The 18,142-nt window shown below is 48.2% G+C and overlaps 1 protein-coding gene across 2 annotated transcripts in view; it reads left to right on the top strand.

The window, feature by feature from the left end:
- The first annotated feature begins 3,429 nt into the window (after nucleotides 1-3,429).
- Nucleotides 3,430-18,142, top strand: part of Gsn (gelsolin) — a 57,913-nt gene continuing 43,200 nt past the window's right edge. For both annotated transcript variants that reach the window (XM_042678616.1, XM_042678618.1), the window contains exons 1-2: nucleotides 3,430-3,512; nucleotides 16,730-16,818. The gene's annotated coding sequence lies outside the window, so the exon portion shown is untranslated. The remainder of the gene's footprint in view (nucleotides 3,513-16,729; nucleotides 16,819-18,142) is intronic.

An 18,142-nucleotide genomic window follows, 5' to 3' on the forward strand; every position in this document is an offset into this window, starting at 1 on the left:
TTTCCCCTACCATCCCTTCCCTCCCCATCTCCCCAACTCCCCCCCCCCCCACACCCACTAAATTGTAAAGTTCATTTTCAACATAGTACCTTGTACATCTCATTGTTCCAATCGGTCAACCTGTATCCTTATTTTGTGACTTATCTTTTCTGAACCTGCTTACTCCTTTAGCCCTTTCTGCTTTAGTTCCCCCCCTCCCCTGTCCAGATACCATCTTGCTTTTCTTGGCCAGACAAACCCTTTTTGTCACATCTAGCCTTTGTCATTGTTGAGATGGGTTCTTGCTAACTAGGGAAGCATACTTGACTTAGTTTTTCACCATATAAATAAATACCTAAAACAACCTAACAGCATAAATAAGTGGGGCAAACTGGTTCACGCCTGTAATCCCAAGGCAAGATCATGATTGGGATGCTAGCTCAGGCTTCATAGTTCCAGGTCAGACTGGGAAGCATCGAATAATGCTGCCTCAAAAAAAAAAAAAAAAAAAGGATGCTAGGAAAGTATAGTAAAATAATTAGAAAGTAATCTTTTGGGAATATATTGCCATGATAAGGTCATGGTAAATTTGTACAAGTTGCTCTTGGAGGCTGTTTTTAATAGCCAGCTATAAAACATTCCTAGAAATTTAATAACTAGCTCTTGGGAACGAATGTGAGCTGGGTCTGGCACCTCAGGGAAAGGGGCTGAGAGCACAGCAGAGGGCTGACTCCTTCCCTCCTACCAGCCTCTTTCTCCAGCCTCCACACCTGGGCTGGTTCGAGCTGCAGCAGACACGCCCACTTCCTCACCTTTCTCCTCCACCCCAGGCTTTCCACTTGGTGAAGCTGTTTTCTAGGCTCAGCATCCCTAACCACCTTGGGAGAAGTCGAGTTGGGGCAGTGTGACCCTTCTACTCTAGTTGGAATTTTTGAATAAAAGATAGGCATCTGCCCCACATTAGGGTAAAATTTCATAATTTTAAAATTATAATTAACTAGCCCATTTGTTAGTAAACTCTGCTTTGTGGAAAGCAGAGATGCTCTGTGAGAAGAGAGAGGAATGAAGCGTTGGGCAGAGAGGAGTCCAAGTAAATGTACCTTCTTGTCCTGCTTGCGACCCTGAGCCCCAGATGAACCCCTGCCTAGAAATTCCCATTGCAGGACTGGGAAGGTGGCTTAGTGATAGAGTGCTTGTCAAGCATACATGAAGCACTGGGTTTGATTCCTCAGCATCACATAAACAGAAAAAAAAACTGGAAGTGGTGCTGTGGTTCAGATAGTAGAATGCTAGCCTTGAGCTGAAGAGCTAAGGGACAGCACCCAGGCTCAGAGTTCAAGACTGGCTCAGAGTTGGTTTACTTTTTTTTAAAAGTAAACCAATTCAGCAGTGATACTCACTAGACACTATGTTGGAAATGAACTTGGGGGAGGGAAGATGTGAGGAGAAAAACGGAGAGAATGAGGGAGTGGGTGAGACTGTTCAAAAGGAAACATACTCATTTCCTGACTTATCTAACTGTAACCCCTCTGTACATCACCTTTACAAAAATGTTTAAAGATTAGTAAGATAAAATAGAATTGAAGGAGGAGACAGTCCAGATGTTGTCTAATAGTGTTTAATATTCCCTCTATCCTAATACAATAGTCTCCTATGGAGACCCAGGTTTAGAGATTTGCCTCCCCTTTGCGGGAGAAGTTGCTGAGAGGAGTTAGAAATGATATGTTGGGTAATTTCAAGGCATGTGAGTGTTGGGGTGTGTAATGAAAGAGCACTAAAGCCAACAACCTATGTTTTTGTTCTTCCCCCCCCCCCCCCACCATTGGGACACAAATAGACTCTGGAAAAATCAGAGCAACAGAGAGAGGCGATGAGCCTTCCCTCCCTCCTCCTCCAGGGAGGGTGTTGGGCACCCTGCTTCAGTTCTCAGATCAAATGGAACCTGGCAGCTTCCCAAACCAGGAAGGATGATGGAATGTGACACAGGACAGTAAGCAAAGGAGCAGGGAATGAGGACTCATAGAAGACCAGAGAGTTGTTGAACCCTTTCAAAAGTAGCTTGATCTCTAGTTCTAAAAAAATGCACATAATAACTAATGCCTACCACGGAAGCCCAGCGCATGTCAGGAGCCATTGAGAAATGGTTCCTATGGTCACTGGTGTGGCACCAAGAGAGGTGGGTGGGAGGAAGAGCCAGAATGGGATTCCCCAGGCCATGTGGCTTCCCCGGCTGTTTCTCAATGGAAAAAGCAGGAAGCAAGTTCTGTGTTCTTGCTTTTCTCTGCTACTGAAACATCGCTAGCCTTTCCTCCTCTGATCCTTAGCACCCAGCAATTTTATCTTGTCTTCCAGGGAGCTTCACTCTGGAAGAACACGGGGCTACTGCCAGCACCTAGCCTGAGAATGAGAGTCTCCGTCATCTGATCCAGTGCCCTCTCCAGGAGGGAGTTTCTTCCAGACTTGATTTGTAGAGTAACTGCTTGAGGCCAGGGGAGCCCTATTTCTACCATGACTGTTGGGAGACTGTCTTGTGCTCTGAGACACCATAAATGGTAACTTCTCTCACACATGTGTGAGGTACAGTTGAGATCACTAAAATCGTACAATTGTTTAAGAGCGATCTTGCAGTCACCTTTCTGATCAGTGTGGATTTTCTCTCTCCCCTGTGATAATACCTGTCCTTGGACTAATAACCACATGATACTATAACAAACTAATAATGTGGAGAAGCCACTGTCCTTGCCACTGATTTGTGAGGTTCCCTCCCGTCAGAGCTCCCCTACCATCCTGTGGAGAGGTGACTAATTGTGTCCATCTCACAAATTAGTCAACTGAGACTCAAATGCCCTGACTCAGTTACCCAGAATTTGCTGGACTGGCAGATGTGAAGAATTCCAACACAGGTCTTCGGACTCCAAGGCTGGGCTCACCTGTCTCGTGTCTCATGTCAGGGATGCTCTGCTTTCTTCATTCTGGCTGAGGTTGGGAATGAGTCTCCTTTGTTCTGTTTCCTCTCCTCTTTGAGCCCGTTTCACTATCGGAGGGCTTTGTCTTTTTAAGTTTGCCCTGGGCTGGACTCTGCTCTCCATTGCCCTGGCTGGGCACCGCAAGCTGCCCAGCTGCCTAGACCCACGGAGCTCGCCAGCCTGGCTACTACAGAGCCACCCCTGAGTGACCTTCCCCCATCCTAGGCCTCTTCAGACTCCCCCCTCCCCACTCAGGGCCTCAGTTTACTTCTGCGTCAGGCAGGGAGCTATCTGGCTGTCTTCTTGGGGGTGGGGAGGGGGACGCAGGGGTGAGGAATTTCCTAAAATGACTTAGGCTGCTCTGATGTTAGCTCAGAGCGGCCCCGCCCTGCCCAGGCCCCGCCCCACCGGGCAGGCCCCGCCCCCAGCCTCGCCCGCGCCCCGCCCACCAGCCCGCCGCTGGCTCTCGGTGCCCCGGCTGCGCGTCCCCGCCCCCGCCGCCCGGAACCAGCTGAGCACAGCTGGACCCAGCAGCCGCCGTCGCCAGCGCCAGCGCCGCAGCCGCAGGTAGGGCGGGGGGGAGGCCGGGGCATCTGCGGCTCCCGGGCCCGACTCCTCAGTCCCCTTTGCTTTCTCCTTCCCGGTCCCAGCCCTTCCTCTGGGCAGCTCCGCAGAAGGACTTCCAGGGTCTTCCAGGGGACGGAGGAGGGTGGGCCGGGGCTGGGGCAGGAGGGGGGAGAGGTCCCGGCCTCCGACTCACATCCTCCCCCGCCACGGCAAAGACCCGAGCTAACCCCGACCCGGGGGCTGGGTCCGGGTCTCCCGGGCACCTGGGGTGTCCGGGCGGGCATGCAGGTGGCCGTCCCGCCCCGGGCAGGGCGGTGGCTCTGCGGGGCGGCCGCGCCCCTGGGTGACAGCTTTGCCTGCCCTCCTCGGGCGGTGGGAGCCTGCTCCACCTCCTTCCTCTTTCTAGGCCCAGGACAGTTAGAAAGTTCTTCCCTGTATTGATTGGCCCGACACCTGCCTGCGTCTGTGACCTGGGTGTTACCGACTCCTCTCGCTCAACCAGCTATCTATCAGAGTTGAGACCACAACTTCTTCCAGCGTCGAGGCGGTGATCGGAACCCTCTTTTCCCGGGCTTCCATCACCTCTCGGGTCCACTCGCCCCCACCCCACCCCCCAATCCCAAACCTGAGTACAGCAGTTTCCCTGGATCTAGCAGTGGGGTGGGAGGTGGGGGGGGCAGGGAGAGCCCCAGTCTTGGGAAGTTGGGGGGCTGGGAGGTGGGGGTTAGGCAGGCAGGCAGAAGTTGGTTTTCTTTGGAGTTCCTCCCCTGCCCGCCCAGACATCCACCCTCCCCCCCCCTGCCCATTCTGTGGTCATACCCTGGCCAAAGCCAGAGAGGGATCTTGAACCTACCCAGGGCTCCTGCGTGGCTGTCCCAGGAAGAGAGCGGTTTATGTGGAAGGCTGGCCTATGGGGTGGTGCCTCTGGTTTTTGTTTGGCCTCAGGGAGTTTTCAAAGATTTCTTCCTGCTTGTCCTGTTCTCCTGGAGCCACATTTCTGACCAGGGCACCAGGACCACTCCCTGCTGGGCACTTTATAGTGAGCTGAATTCTCAACTCATCCTCCCCCCCCCCCCCCCACCCACCCAGGGTTGAGAGGTTTTGTGACCTGCTCTTAGCTACACAATGGGGTGGATGCAGTTCTAGTGTGCTTTATGCTGATTATGTACTTGGCCTGTAGTACTTTTTTTTTCTTCTTTCCAGTACTGGGGTTTGAACTCAGAACCTTGCACTTGTTAGCCAGGCACTTTACCTTGAGCCACAAGTCACTAGAGGACTCCCCCATACACTTGGGGGGGGGGTGCTGTTTAATATTTTAAGGAGTCATTAGAGGCAGAAGGTGGAGGGAGGGGAGGGGAAACAGTGGGCCTCTAACTCCTTTGAAACTTCCTTTTCCTTTCTTGGGTATCCTATTTATAAGTGCCCGAGAAATTGGAAACAGCCGGGGGAGCTTGGTTTGGCATTTGGATGAATTACACAGCAGCAAAGGTTTCTGTGTGAACCCCACAGAGAAGGGAACTTTACTTCAGAATTTTCCATAGTCTTTTTTTATTATTATGAATTAACATGAGCCTCAGGAAGCAGATCTGACTGGCATTTCCTTCCCTCCCTCCTTCCTTGATACAGCCCTCTTCTGCTTTGTGGCCTGAATTATGAGGGGCCCAGTAGCCCCAAAGATCCAAGGAGAGTAAAGCCCTCAGCTCTCAAAGTGCTTCTCATGGGAACAATGTGCACAACCACACCATATTGATAGTTACTCTCTAGGAGAGGGGTGGCTAATTCTGTCTAGGTGAGCAAAGTCTCAGAAATGAGTAATAATTTGTCAGGAGAGAAGAAATCAGTGAAAAAGCTATTCTGAGAAGCAGGGCCAGCTTGTGCAAAGGCACTGAGGTTTTTTGAGCAATCCATTTTAGCTCGAATAGAAGGTGGAGTCAGAGTAGGGTGATAGAGTTGGGTTTGTAGCTGGAACTGGACGGTAAACTTAGGGCTTGGACTTCATTCTGAAGAGAAGGAGCTGAGAAAGACTCATGACCAAAACTAATTCTCATTCATGGGGTGGTTGATGTAGAGGATGCATTAGGAGGGTTGAACTGGAGATGAAGAGGCCATGATGAGGCCATTGTGTGGTCAGAAGGCAAGTCCAACTAGAGCAGGGCTTACGGGGCTGGGATCAGAGTGAAGGTCTCTGAACCTGCCATAATTTTATATCAAAGCAGGCCTTGAATACAGATGCCGAGTTATGTTCAGTATTATTATTTCTTCTTTCTTGTTAGTTTTGAATTAGAGAAGAGTGTATAGGTATCTCTACCCCTCTAAATATTCTTTCGCCAGTGTGGCCACTCAGTTCTATGAGTCACTTCTAACTCCTTGGGGGCAGTATGACCTTGGGTGACATGTTGTCTGGTCACTGAGATGATTTCCATTTGGTCTGTAATACATTTTGTCCCTCTATGTTTGAACTCAGGGCCTTGGACTTGCTAGGTAGGCACTTTTCTACTTGAACCATAGCCTTAGCCCTTCCACTACCCCCTTTTTTCTTTTATCTTTTCTTTCTTGTTTCTTTTCTCTCTCTTTCTTTCTTTCTTGAGTCACAGCTCCACTTCCAACTTTTTGGTGGTTAGTTGAAGATAACAGTTTCATGGACTTTCCTGCTGGGTCTGGCTTGGAACCTTAATGCTCAGATTTCAGCTTCCTGAGTAGCTAGGAATTGTCAGTGAATCACCAGCACCTGGGCTTTGTTTTCATTAAAAAAAAAGATATATATCTTGTATTATGCCAGCCAAGATCTTGATCCCTTCTACTTGCACTTCCTGCTTTCCAATATTGCTAGGATGACAGGTAGGTTCCACTGAACCCAGTTTTTTTTTTTTAATTGGTTGAGATGGAATCTCATAAACTTTCTGTCCAGGCTTGCCTTGAGACTTATCTTCTCCATCTCTGCTTTCCAATTAACTAGGATTATAGGTATATGCTACAAAGGCTAGGTGGTCTGTAGTACTTGCAGATGTCCAGGTCTCAGCTTCTACCTATAGCCTCGATTTGCTTGCTAGCTAGAGACTAGAGACATGAGAGCAGTTAGAAGACCAGCCTAAGAGTGGAACTACAATCTCAGTTCTTGAAAAAAGTCCTTTCTCACTGAGTCTCCATTTCCTTTTTTTGTCAGAGGGAAGAACTTTGGTGCATGCAAATCACCAAAAAAGTCTACCTTTCAATATGGAAAGCACTGGAAGATGAATTATTTCATTGACTCCTTGTAACTGGTCCTGTGGAGCAGATAGGATTTTTTTTTTCTTACAGATGAGGAAATGGAGGCTCAGACAGGCTTTTGATTGAGTGCCTATAAATAATAGTGGGTCCCGGTGATCTGACCATCGAGCCATATCGCTTAATCACTGCACTCAATAGTCTCTCCAGACCTAACAGCAGAGGGACAGATGGGGGTGTGCCATGGCTGTCAGGAGGGCAGAGAGTTGTGTGCAAGCTCGGCTGCTTCAGTGAGGCCAGAAGGGGCCGCCCACAGTTATTTATAAATCATGCTTTTCTTTACCATCATTGGGCCCCAGTGTGGAGGGGGAGGGGCTGGGTAGGTTGGCCTCCCATCCTTTTCAGGAAATCAAGACTCCTGGATACAGGGTTTATGGGCAGAAATCATAGGCAGATGGGAACCTAGCCAGGGCTGGCTCCCCCTTTTCTACCATTTGAGTTTCTCCTCTGCAAATGTATCTGGAGAAGCCAGGAAAAGTACCCCCCACCACCACCACCACCCCTTCCTTGTTTATTCCCTGAGAAAATGCTGGCTGTTGTAGAGCAAAGCAGGTTCCAGGAGTTCTGCATTTTGGAGGGGAGGGAAAGAAAGAACCCAATGTTTAAGCAGCTGAGGGTTGTTAAGTAAAAATAGGGCCTCCCTTCAGTTGCATGCGAGTGTGTCATATTTCAGTCTGATGTGGTTTGTTAAGTTGGGGACCACAAGCAGACAGTTCCTCCTGCTCGCCAGCTTCCAGAGCTTCCCTTCCCCCAAACGCTGTATTGCCTGGACCACATCTGCAATTGAAGGGTAGAGCAGAGAAAAGTGGTGGGTGTGGGAGCAGGGCTGCCCAGCCGAAGGCCTGGCCTTGTCAGTGTTGCCACTGACAGAGAGCTGGCTGGCTTAAACCAATGCCTGCCTTTTTCTCTGGGCTCCAATGTTTGTGCTGCACCATAGGTAGATAGCATGATGCCAGGCTTTGCCAACGCTGCTGGCATCGGGGTCCGAAGGCTCTGTGCCCTGCGCCGGAGCCGGCTCCTGTGTGCCAGAGAGTGTAACGGGAACCCACAGCTGGCTGACACCGAGGTACAGCTGCCATTCTTGGATTTGGATGGAACTGATTGCTCTGTTGTGTAACCTAATAGTGATGATAATGGTGACCACTGTGTGTTTGCACTGATTTGTTTTATCTTTTAATGGTTCCAGGAAGAAAGAGGTGTTGACATGATTTTAGAGGCCTGGAGCATGGGCTGTCTTGTTCATTGGTCAGTAGGAGCCACCGGGCCAACCAGGTTCCTCCCAGATCCTCCTGCATCCTCCCTCTCCTCCCTGGTTCGCTCTTTCCCACAGGGTAGACATTGCATCTCCTGAATTCAAGGCATAAGGAATGAGATCTTTAACTATGTAATATTCCTGAAGTCCTTCTCCCGCCCCCACCCCCACCCCAAGGACCTAGAAAGGATTTGAGCCGTGAAATTGTGCTGAAGGTTAGTCACCTTATGGGAGTGGATTCCTTTCCTCTGCTGAGTTGGTTAGGCAAATAGTCTTGTTACTCTCCAACTTCAACAAACGTATCATCAGGGCCAGGCTTATTTGCCAAACAAGGGGTTTGTATTCCACATATGTGAGCTTTCAGGGCAGGGCTTGGACTGTGGCAGGGCTGGGCCCTTGGTGGGCACTCAGTAAATACTTGTTAAATTTGGGGGAGGGACCTGACAGAAGGGGTGGCATATATGCTTTTGTCTGCTCTCCTTTTACCCATTATAATATGTGCTTGTGATGGAGAATTTGGAAAATAAAACAAATCTAAGAGTATCTGTAATTCTGCTAACCTCAAACTATCATTGCCAACATTGGGGATGGGAATATTTTCCTTCTGGAAGTTTCAGTACATATGTGTAGGCCACATATTTGTGGTCACACTGTAGTTACAAATTTTTTTTTTTAGTAAAATATTAACATTTAAGTCCAGTGCCAGTGGCTCATGTCTGCAATCCTAACTACTCAGGAGCTGAGATCTAAAGATCGTGGTTCAAGGCCAGCCCAGGCAGGCGAGTCTGTCCTATTCTTAGCACCAATAAATTACCAAAACAGCCAGTAGAACTGTGGCTCAAGTGGTAGATTGTTAGCTTCGAGTGAAAGAAGCTCAGGGAAAGTGCTCAGGCCCTGAGTTCAAGCCCCAGGACCAGCAAAAAATAACTATTAATTTTATTTGTTTATTATTTTTAAGTAGTTGCACAGAAGGGTTTCAATTCAACATGCCAGTTTATAAGTGCAATGCATCATGGCCAATGTCACTCCATTCATCGTGTCCCCCATCTGCAGTTATTATTTTTTTATTCCAACTTTTTGATTCTTTTTAATATTATAGCCTGAATAGTTTCTCATTTCATTAAAAACCCCTTTTAGTTTTTGCAATTTTCATTTGTTTTTGTGCCAATACTGGAGCATGAACTTGGGGCATCCCATCCTTTCTTGCTTTTTTGTTTTTTGTTTTTTTTCCTGTTCAAAGCTGGTGCTCTACCACTTCTGGCTTTTTGGTGGTTAATTCAATAAGAATTTCATGCACTTTCTTGTCTGGGCTGGCTTCAAACAGTAATCCTCAAATCTGAGCCTCCTGAATAGCTACAATTAAAGTCATGAACCCAGCATACTTTATACCTTTAATAAGAAAGACCATGAACATCTCACCCCTCTGTCCATCAGTTTCCTCATCTGTAACATCAGCACTAACAAGATGCTTTACAAGTGACAGTCACTTCTCTTGTGTCATCTGCTTCAAAACTCCCCTGGGAAGTGAGTAGGCAGGGACAGATCGTTCCCTGTGTGTAGACTTAAGAGAAGGACTGGCTGGGAGTTCTTGGCATCCTGATTTAGGGTGAGGAATTGGTGGTACCCTTGAACAGTATCTCTGAGGAGGTTGGCTTTTGTGACTAGCCCAGGGCCCAGCCCCTGTGCACCTCTCTTCCCCGGGGTTTCTCTTGAACTCAGGGCCTCTAACTTGTTAGTTTCTAGTCCTTGTAATTTTTGCTTTTTCTTTTTTGGTATCTGGGCTTGAAACCCAGGGCCTTATGCTTGCTTATTGGCTATATATTCAGCTTGGTTACTCATGGCTGGATTGCTTAAGAAAAGTCATAGTTTGTTTTTCAAATACTTTCTCAGTTTTACCTGGAGGGTCTAGGATTGCAGTCCTCCCAGTAGCTGGAATTGCAGGTTTGTATTACCTTGTCCATTCTGAGAATCGCTCTTTCCCTCCCTCCCTCTTTCCTTCCTTTCCTTCCTGCCTCCCTCCCTTCTTCCTTTCCTTCCTTTCTCCCTCCCTCCCTTCCTCTCTTCCTTCCTCTCTCATGTGTGTGCCAGTATTGGCACTTGAACTCAGGGCACGGGCATTGTCTCTTAGCTTTTTCACTAAAGGCTTATTATGTTCTATCACTTGAGCCACAGCTCCACTTCTGGCTTTTTGGTGGTTAATTGGAGATAAGAGTCACATAGGTTTTCCTGGGAGGGTTGGCTTTGAACTATACTACTCAGATCTCAGCTTCCTGAGCAGCTAGGATTCCAGGTATAAGCCACCAGAGCTGGCTTATATTTCTTTCTCACACTTGTTTATTATAACATTCTAAGAAGGTGCCAGCTGCCTACCTAGTTTCTTTAGAAATCTTTTAAAAAAGAAAGCCCAGAATTTTATAGTTGCATAATACAACTCAGTTTTCATAAATTTAAATGCACAAGGGCTTCATCTAGGCACAGTTCTGGAATGTGAACTCTCAGGCTCTGCCCTTAGGGTTGCCATAGTTAGCAAATAAGAAAACAGGATACTGGTTAAATTAGAATTTCAGATTAAACAACAAGAGTAATTGTTTAGTATTACTATTGTCCTTGTAATAGTTAGGGCATACTTGTGCCCATGAAGTTTCATTGTGTCTGAAATTCAGATATCAATGGCAATCAGTATTTTAACTGGCAGCCCCACTTACCTGGGCCTACTAAATTGTGTGCTGCATTTTCATGGGATCCCCATGGGATTCTTATACGAATCCAGGCTGGAGGGACACTGCACTGGGGACCTTGCTCTCTCAGTCCAGGATAAATGCCTTCCCAAACGAATCCATGCATAAGAGAGAACGCATTGTGAGGAGACGGATCATTTTCATATTGATCATTTGCACATGTGCATATTCTTATGTCCACAAGCGCTGAGGTATGATCAGCTCCAGGGAGAAAGTCTTCATTTTGGTAAGGAGTCTCGGCCTGGCTTGCAGCCTCAGTTTTCTCACCTGTAAAATAGGCACACATTCTTTCAGTCCTCATGCCAAGACACCCTCTTCTTCCATTCTTGACTGGACTTGATGTGTCCAAGCCCCCAGAGACATGGGTCAGTCGGCTCTCCTGACTGCCCCTGAAATTTGCCTAGCCCTGCCTGCCTCCTCACTTCTCATACCCTGAGGGAGCTAATGCCTTTTCAGAAGCCATTGCCTGGCCTTCCCAAAGCTGTTCTACTGCTGTGAGAGTGCAAAAGATCTGATCTTTAAACCTGTTATTTCAGTTGTTACTAAACCTGTGGTTTGAGAAGAATGAGGAACTTGGCCTTGGGTCCACTCTTACTCCTGCCCTGGTGGTCATGGGTAGGTCATTTTTTTTTTTTTCAACTCTAAGTTGGTTCTTTGACCTGGTCTTCCCCACTCTGTGAACTAGGAATGCCACCTTCTGTTTACCCCCATTCTTTTTTCCCCTCGTCTAAGGTCAGATTTCAACACCTAGAGTGGAATGATTATGATGTCATTGGTGCAAGTATATGGGTGGTCAGATACTTAACCCTATGACATCATGAGAGAGATTGCTTCAGACATCTTCTCTCCTCTGGGGTTTTGTTAACAATGTAGCACTTGCAGGTAAAAGGAATGCCAGGAGCTGGGTGCAGGTGGTTCATACCTGTAAAGCTAAGATCTGAGGATCAAGGTTCAAATCCAGCCTGGGCAGGAAAGTCTGTAAGTGGAATTGGAATGGTGGCTCAAGTGATAGAGTGCTAGCCTTGAGCTAAAAATAGCCCAGGGGAAGCACCCAGGCCCCAAGTTCTAGCCCTAGAACCAGCACCAAACAAACAAAAAAGATATACTTGGGTATCTCCTCAAACTTACCATACACACAGGTCACCTGGCATTTGGCTAAAATGCAGGTGCTGGTCCCCTAGGGCTGGGGTAGTGCCTGTGATTCACATTTCTAATGAACTCCCAATGAGTGCTTGGAATCCTACTTGGAATTGCAAGATTCAAAACCAATTATCAACTTAAATCCAATTGTTAGCCAGGAGCTGGTAGTTGATGCCTATAATCCTAGCCAATCAGGAGGCTGAGATCCAGAGGACAACAGTTTGAAGCCAGCCTGGCTGAAAAATCCATGTGATTCCATCTCAAAAAGTTGGGCTGGAGAGGTGGTTCAAGTGGTACAGTGAGAGAACCACATAAATGTAAGGTCCTAAGGTCCTAAGTTCAAACCCTGGTACCAGCCGAATAAAACAAAACAAACCCCCTAGCACCAATACTTAAGAGGTAAGGAACTTAAGAGTTAGGTCCTTTATTCAAGGATAAAGAGCTCAGTTTTAATTTCTCTTTTCTTTGTGCTGTTCGAGATGTAGCCCAAGAATTTGAGCTAAGCTCACTTAGCTACACCCTCAGATATGAGTGACATCCCTAGAGCCCAGATCTCTTAATGGCTTACTCTTGTGTTTCTTTCTAAGAATCATATTTGGCCTCTGTCTATTTAGCCTACAATTATAAGTTTGTAGAATGTGAGAAATCCTTGGAATCATGTGCTGCCTGTTTGCTGAGTGATGTAGAGCCCTTGTCAGGAGAAAGCGATTGAGTAGGAAGCCATCTGAAGAAGGAGACAAGGGCTAAGGGGCCTTTTTTGTTGTTGTTGTTGGTTGTGGGGCTTGAACTCTGGACCTGGGAGCTGTCCCTCAGCTCTTCAACTCAAGGCGAGCACTCTACCACTTGAGCCACAGCGCCACTTCCAGTTTTCTGAGTGGTTTATTGGAGATAAGAGTCTCACATACTTTCCTGCCCAGGCTGGCTTTGAACCACATTCCTCAGATCTCAGCCTCCTGAGTAGCTAGGATTACAGGCTTGAGCCTCTGGAGTCTGGCTAAGAGGCCTGTTTTTGTGGTTTAGATAAACCTAAACCTTTCCATGAGGAGGTTTTACATTTAAGACCAAAAGCATTATCTATGGATGCAAACTACAAACTACAGTTTCTGTGGGGACCCAGGTTATTTGTGTGTGTGTGTGTGTGTGTGTGTGTGTGTGTGTGTGTGTGTGGTGTGTGCTGATCCTCCAGTTTTAATTCAGAGCCTGAGTGCTGTCCCTAAGCTTGTTGCTCAAGACTAGTGCTCTACCACTTGAACCACAGCTCCACTTTGAGCTTTTTGGTGATTCATTGGAGCTAAGACTTTCCTGCCTGGGGTGGCTTTGAACCGTGATCCTTAGCTTTCAGCCTCCTGAGTAGCTAGGATTACAGCATGAGCCACTGGCTCCCAGCCCTAATCTATTTTTTGTATTCTCTGAGCTAAGAATGTTTTTTTATTATTATTAAAGGGTTAACGAAGCAAAACAAAAAACAAACAAGGAAGACCAGAGAGAGGGCAGGCGGCACATGAAGCTTCAAACACATGATGCCCTTAACAGAACTTTGCTCATTTCTGAGTTAAAGCAGCCACAATGTCCTGAATTGTCTCTAGTGAGCAAGAAACTGCCCCTTCTGGCTTAGAATTTAGGGAGAGCAAGACTGAGTATGGGGTGGGGGTTGCCTGGCTGGGTAGAAACTGCCCTGATGTCTTAGCTGTGTGACCCTCCCCTGCTTCCTTTACCTCTCTGAGCCTCTTTCCTTGCTTGGTAAAATGAGAACAATGATGTTGGTCTGGCAGAGTTATTATGGACAGTAGACCAGATGCTTGCATAGAGTCTGCTACTTGGTCAACTGGTGGTGGTTGGGACATTTGAATAGTTATGACATCTACCAGACTCTTGGAAATGGTCTCATAAGGATGGAAAAAATAAAAAAAAAGACCCTGCTGCAACCTTTCCATCACCTGAAAGATAGAAGCTTCCCTTTGTCACCTAGATGGATGGGGTCCCAAGGGAGCCTACACACTTCCACTAGCAGCAAAGGGCTACCCAAAGGCTAGCCTTCTGAGGGTGGCCACCCCTGGCTCTTGGAAGGTACAAACAGGGATGGATGGTGATGGCTGAAACAAGACCCCTCCCTTCCTGGCTCCCTTGGGAGCATGTAGGTGGATTTAAGGCCCTGGTGTGCTGCTCTTGATTTTAAGTGGCCTTTTTACTGTGGCCTTGAAGTCCAAACTGGAAAGCCAACTTAACTTGGTTTTAGCCGGGGCTCATTGTAAACCAAGCCAATTTGGGATCCTGATGTCCCAGCCTTGCAAAGAGCACAATGCTTTTCTTGCCCATAGATGGCAGCATCTGTACTGTTAGTAGTCTCTGTGTGAATGTGTATGTGTGTGCACGTGCATGCGCATGTACATGGGTTATACATATGTGCAGGTCTGTGATTGACTCAGTTTTTCCCTTTAGTGAACTTGAACTCATGGCAGATCTGGCCCCAAGCCAGACTCCATCTAACGGGAGAAGCTGATGTGGAAATAGACCATGGCAGTGACCAAAAGACTGTAGGGATGCAGAGGGACACGGAATACAGTGACTATACACAAGACTCCAGGGTCCCAGTGTGGAGTACCTGGCTGGGGCTTGTGGGGTGTAGGTGGCAGAGGAACTGGTGGAAGCTGAAGTGGAGGGAGTTGGTGAAAAACGGTGGACATTGCACGTTGTCTGGGATCTATGGGGAGCCCGGACAGAGTCTGATCCTCAGTGATGTGGTCCAGACCTGCTCTGAGGAGTTGTATTGTGGAGGAGCTAGAAGGGGAGGGAGAGGGTCAAAGGTTGAAGTGGCAGGTTGGATATGAGAGCAAAACAGGTATAGGTATGTATGTATGTGTGTGTGGGGGGATTGAGGAAGTTGCATCTGGTACAGGTATAGGTATGTATGTATGTGTGTGGGGGGCATTGAGGAAGTTGCATCTGGTACAGGTATAGGTATGTATGTATGTGTGTGTGGGGGGGATTGAGGAAGTGGCACCTGGTACAGGTATAGGTATGTATGTATGAGTGTGGGGGGGGAATTGAGGACGTGGCACCTGGTGTCCGGCTTGATTCCTTGTGTGGATAGTAGGTGGTGTGGATAGTAGGAGGTTTGTTGCAAGCCCCTCAAGTGAGCAGAGAGTATGTGATTGAGCACCTGTGACTCACACCTGTAACCCTAGCTACTCAGGACGCTGAGATCTGGAGGATCGAGGGTCAAAGCCATCCAGGATAGGAATACCTGTGACACTCCACCTCCAATTCACCAGGAAAAAGCCGCCAGTAAAATTTTGGAGGGAGTGGCTCAAGTGGTAGAGCACCAGCTGTGAGCAAACAAGCCATCACAAGGCAGGCTGGATGTGAAATGTTCATCCTCATACAGAGTTATCAGAGGGTAAAAGGTCACTCATCAGTCACCGGGATGACAAAAATCAGCTCTGCTTTGATCTACTCCTGGGATCTGGGAAGGTTTTGAGAAAGTTTTGCAGAGTTGCCATTTAACACCAGAGCATGTGTAGAGCCCCGCCCCCACCCTCCCCAGCACCTAACCTTTGACCTCTCTGATTTTGCCCACTGCTTTCTACCTGTGTCACCCACAGTGCAGAAATTACCACCAACATCTGGGCCATCTACTGCCAGCCTGAGAACAGGGCTCATCTGTGTCTTAATGCCAGCAGCAGCTGGCAGGGCCTCTTTGCATTTGGGATGGTGGCCTCTCCCCTTGGCTTGGAGAAGCTGGTTTGGGCAAAGGAATCTTCCTCTATGGATAGGTGACTGGAACTCCAGGTGTTGACATGGGTGAAACTCTAGGTTGCGCTTGACAGGTGAGGGCTGAAAAGGGTGAGCTGTTCCATCCATGAGGGGGCCTTCTGTCTCCAATCTGTCAGGTACCCACTGGTCCTATGGCTTTCCAGGTCCTGTGTTACATCATAGGCTCAAAAGGGAAAGGAGCTAGAATCCTTGTTGGCAAAGAGCATGCCTCCTGGCAGAGGGAGAGCCCTACTTGCCTTGTGTGGCTGCCACTTGGCTCACTGACGGAGCAGCTGGATAATACAAGAACCGTGCTTAGGTATAGAAGTGGAATACACCACGACAATGCCCTGGGTACCCAAACTGCATTATACAAGATGACAACAAGTTTATAGGAAAAAAAGGACAAGTCATTAATAATCACAATCCACGTGCACTGTGCAAAACTCTCAACATTAAAAAAAAAAATCTCTATGACTCTTTGCAATGGCCTAGATTCTAGTGCAGTCTAAGATTATCTTCCTTGCACAGAGAAGGCCACCAAGTGAAGTAATTTGCTCAGGTTATCCAGGTAGGGCATTAAAGGCTACTGTGTAAAGCCCAAGTCCTGAACTCTGAGGCTGGCTGAATGCAGGCCTGCCCCAGGGCTGCTTCAATGTGCCCAGGAGATTCTAGGCTGGATGAACTGAGGCCTGGTAGCTTGAAGGAAGGTGAGAGTCCTGCTTGCCCTGCCCTGGAACTTGCCTGAATGGCCAATCCAGGGCCTTCTACTGATGGTAGAGACAGGGTTCATCCAGTGCATGCGAGAAGAGGGTGAGAGAAAATGGCACCTTTGGGTTAGGAAGAGCTGGAAGAAAGAGGGTGCACAGTTGTGAACACTTACAGCGTTCAAGGTCATGATCACTGCCTTCCAGGCTCTGAGGAGTCGTTAGGAAACAGGTGTGCGGACCCGCTCTAGGTCATCCCCACAGGGCTGGCAGCTGGTATGTAAGTAGAGACTGAAATACCAAATGGGGATTTGGCTAGCTGACCTTTAACCCTGACATGGAGATTCTTGGGTTCTTTTCTAGGTACTACTGATTTCTGTTGTGAAGTACTTCCATCACAGCTACAGCCCCTCCTCCACAGAGCACCTCTTCTCTTTGTCCAGCCCTGGGAGGTAGGTAGAACAAGGTAGACATCTGTTATCGTCATCTTATGCCCAGGTGAAGTCCACTGAGGACCACTGGAGTCCACTAGAAGGCCTTCAGGGTGGAAGCAGCTGCTGGTGGTCTCAGGGGACTCAAGAGGAGCTCCAACCTCCCCCCCCAACACAATTATGGCCTACCCTGTACCTGACCACATTTCCTCCTTACCACCCTCAAGAGGAATCCAGGCCAGGGTGGGCGGGCCATCCAGGCAGAGACAAGGACTGGGTTGGGTGGCCAGATGCCTGGCCCCACCCTGGCTGTGCTGCTTGCTTGCTTCCTGACTTCAGGAAAGTCACTTTCCCTCTCTAGGCTACTCTGTAAATACTTGGAGGGGGGGTGTGAGGGGGAGGGAAGGAAGGGCAGGAATGCTCAATGTAGGTTGTGGAAAGGTGAGAAAAGCTGGGAGTGGCCACCAGGTCCTTGGCTTGGGCTTGTTGACTGAAAAGTATGAGTCAGGGACTCTGGATGAGTCACCTCCACCTGGCTGGTGGCAGGGTGGGGTCAACCTGATTTCTTTTTTTTTTTGGGTCCGGTTGTGGGGCCTGAACTCTGGGCCTGGGCGCTGTCCCTCAGCTCTTCAGCTCAAGGCTAGCGCTTTACCACAGTGCCACTTCCAGCTTTTTTATTTTTGCTTATGTGGTGCTGAGGAATTGAACCCAGGGCCTCAGGCATGCAAGGCAAGCCCTCTACCACTGAGCCACCTTCCCAGCCTGGTCAACCTGATTTCCAAGTGAGAGCTGAAGTTGGCTGGGAAGTGGGGACCATTGCAGAATCTTGGGCTGAAAGCCAAGCAATTCTTTTTTCTCAGTCCAGCTGGCCCTCAGTTTCTCCACCTGAAAGATGGGTGCATTATTTTCCCCTTTTGGTCAAAGTTGAATTTCTAAGCATGGAGAGAGCCTGGAGAGCACCTATCACCAACTCTGTGGCTGGCTACCAACAAGGGAAGAGAATGACTTTATATAGAGCTTCCTGGTGGAGCACAAGCCAACCATGGCCCAGGCTGTTCCTCTTTCCCAAAGCTGACATGATAATCCATCTGAAGGTCTCTAGGGAACTTTGTCCTCAGAGCCAGGGATCCCTAGAAGGCCCAAGGAATTTTAGACACTGTTGGAGATGGTGCCTCTGTTCCAGGAGTCTTGAGTCCTTTTCTTTTCTCCACCACATAAAGAATTATGAGGCAGGAAAAGTGGGAACAGAGGCAAAGTGTACGTGAAAGTGAGAGAAGGTGCAGAGAGCCTCTTCACTGTCGGTCGGTTGGTTTGAGTCCAAACAGATTCTCGGCTGGGAGGGCCA

The sequence above is a fragment of the Dipodomys spectabilis genome, unplaced genomic scaffold (assembly GCF_019054845.1).
Source record: "Dipodomys spectabilis isolate Male_0828 unplaced genomic scaffold, ASM1905484v1 ptg000046l, whole genome shotgun sequence".
In the NCBI taxonomy this organism is placed as follows: domain Eukaryota; kingdom Metazoa; phylum Chordata; class Mammalia; order Rodentia; family Heteromyidae; genus Dipodomys; species Dipodomys spectabilis.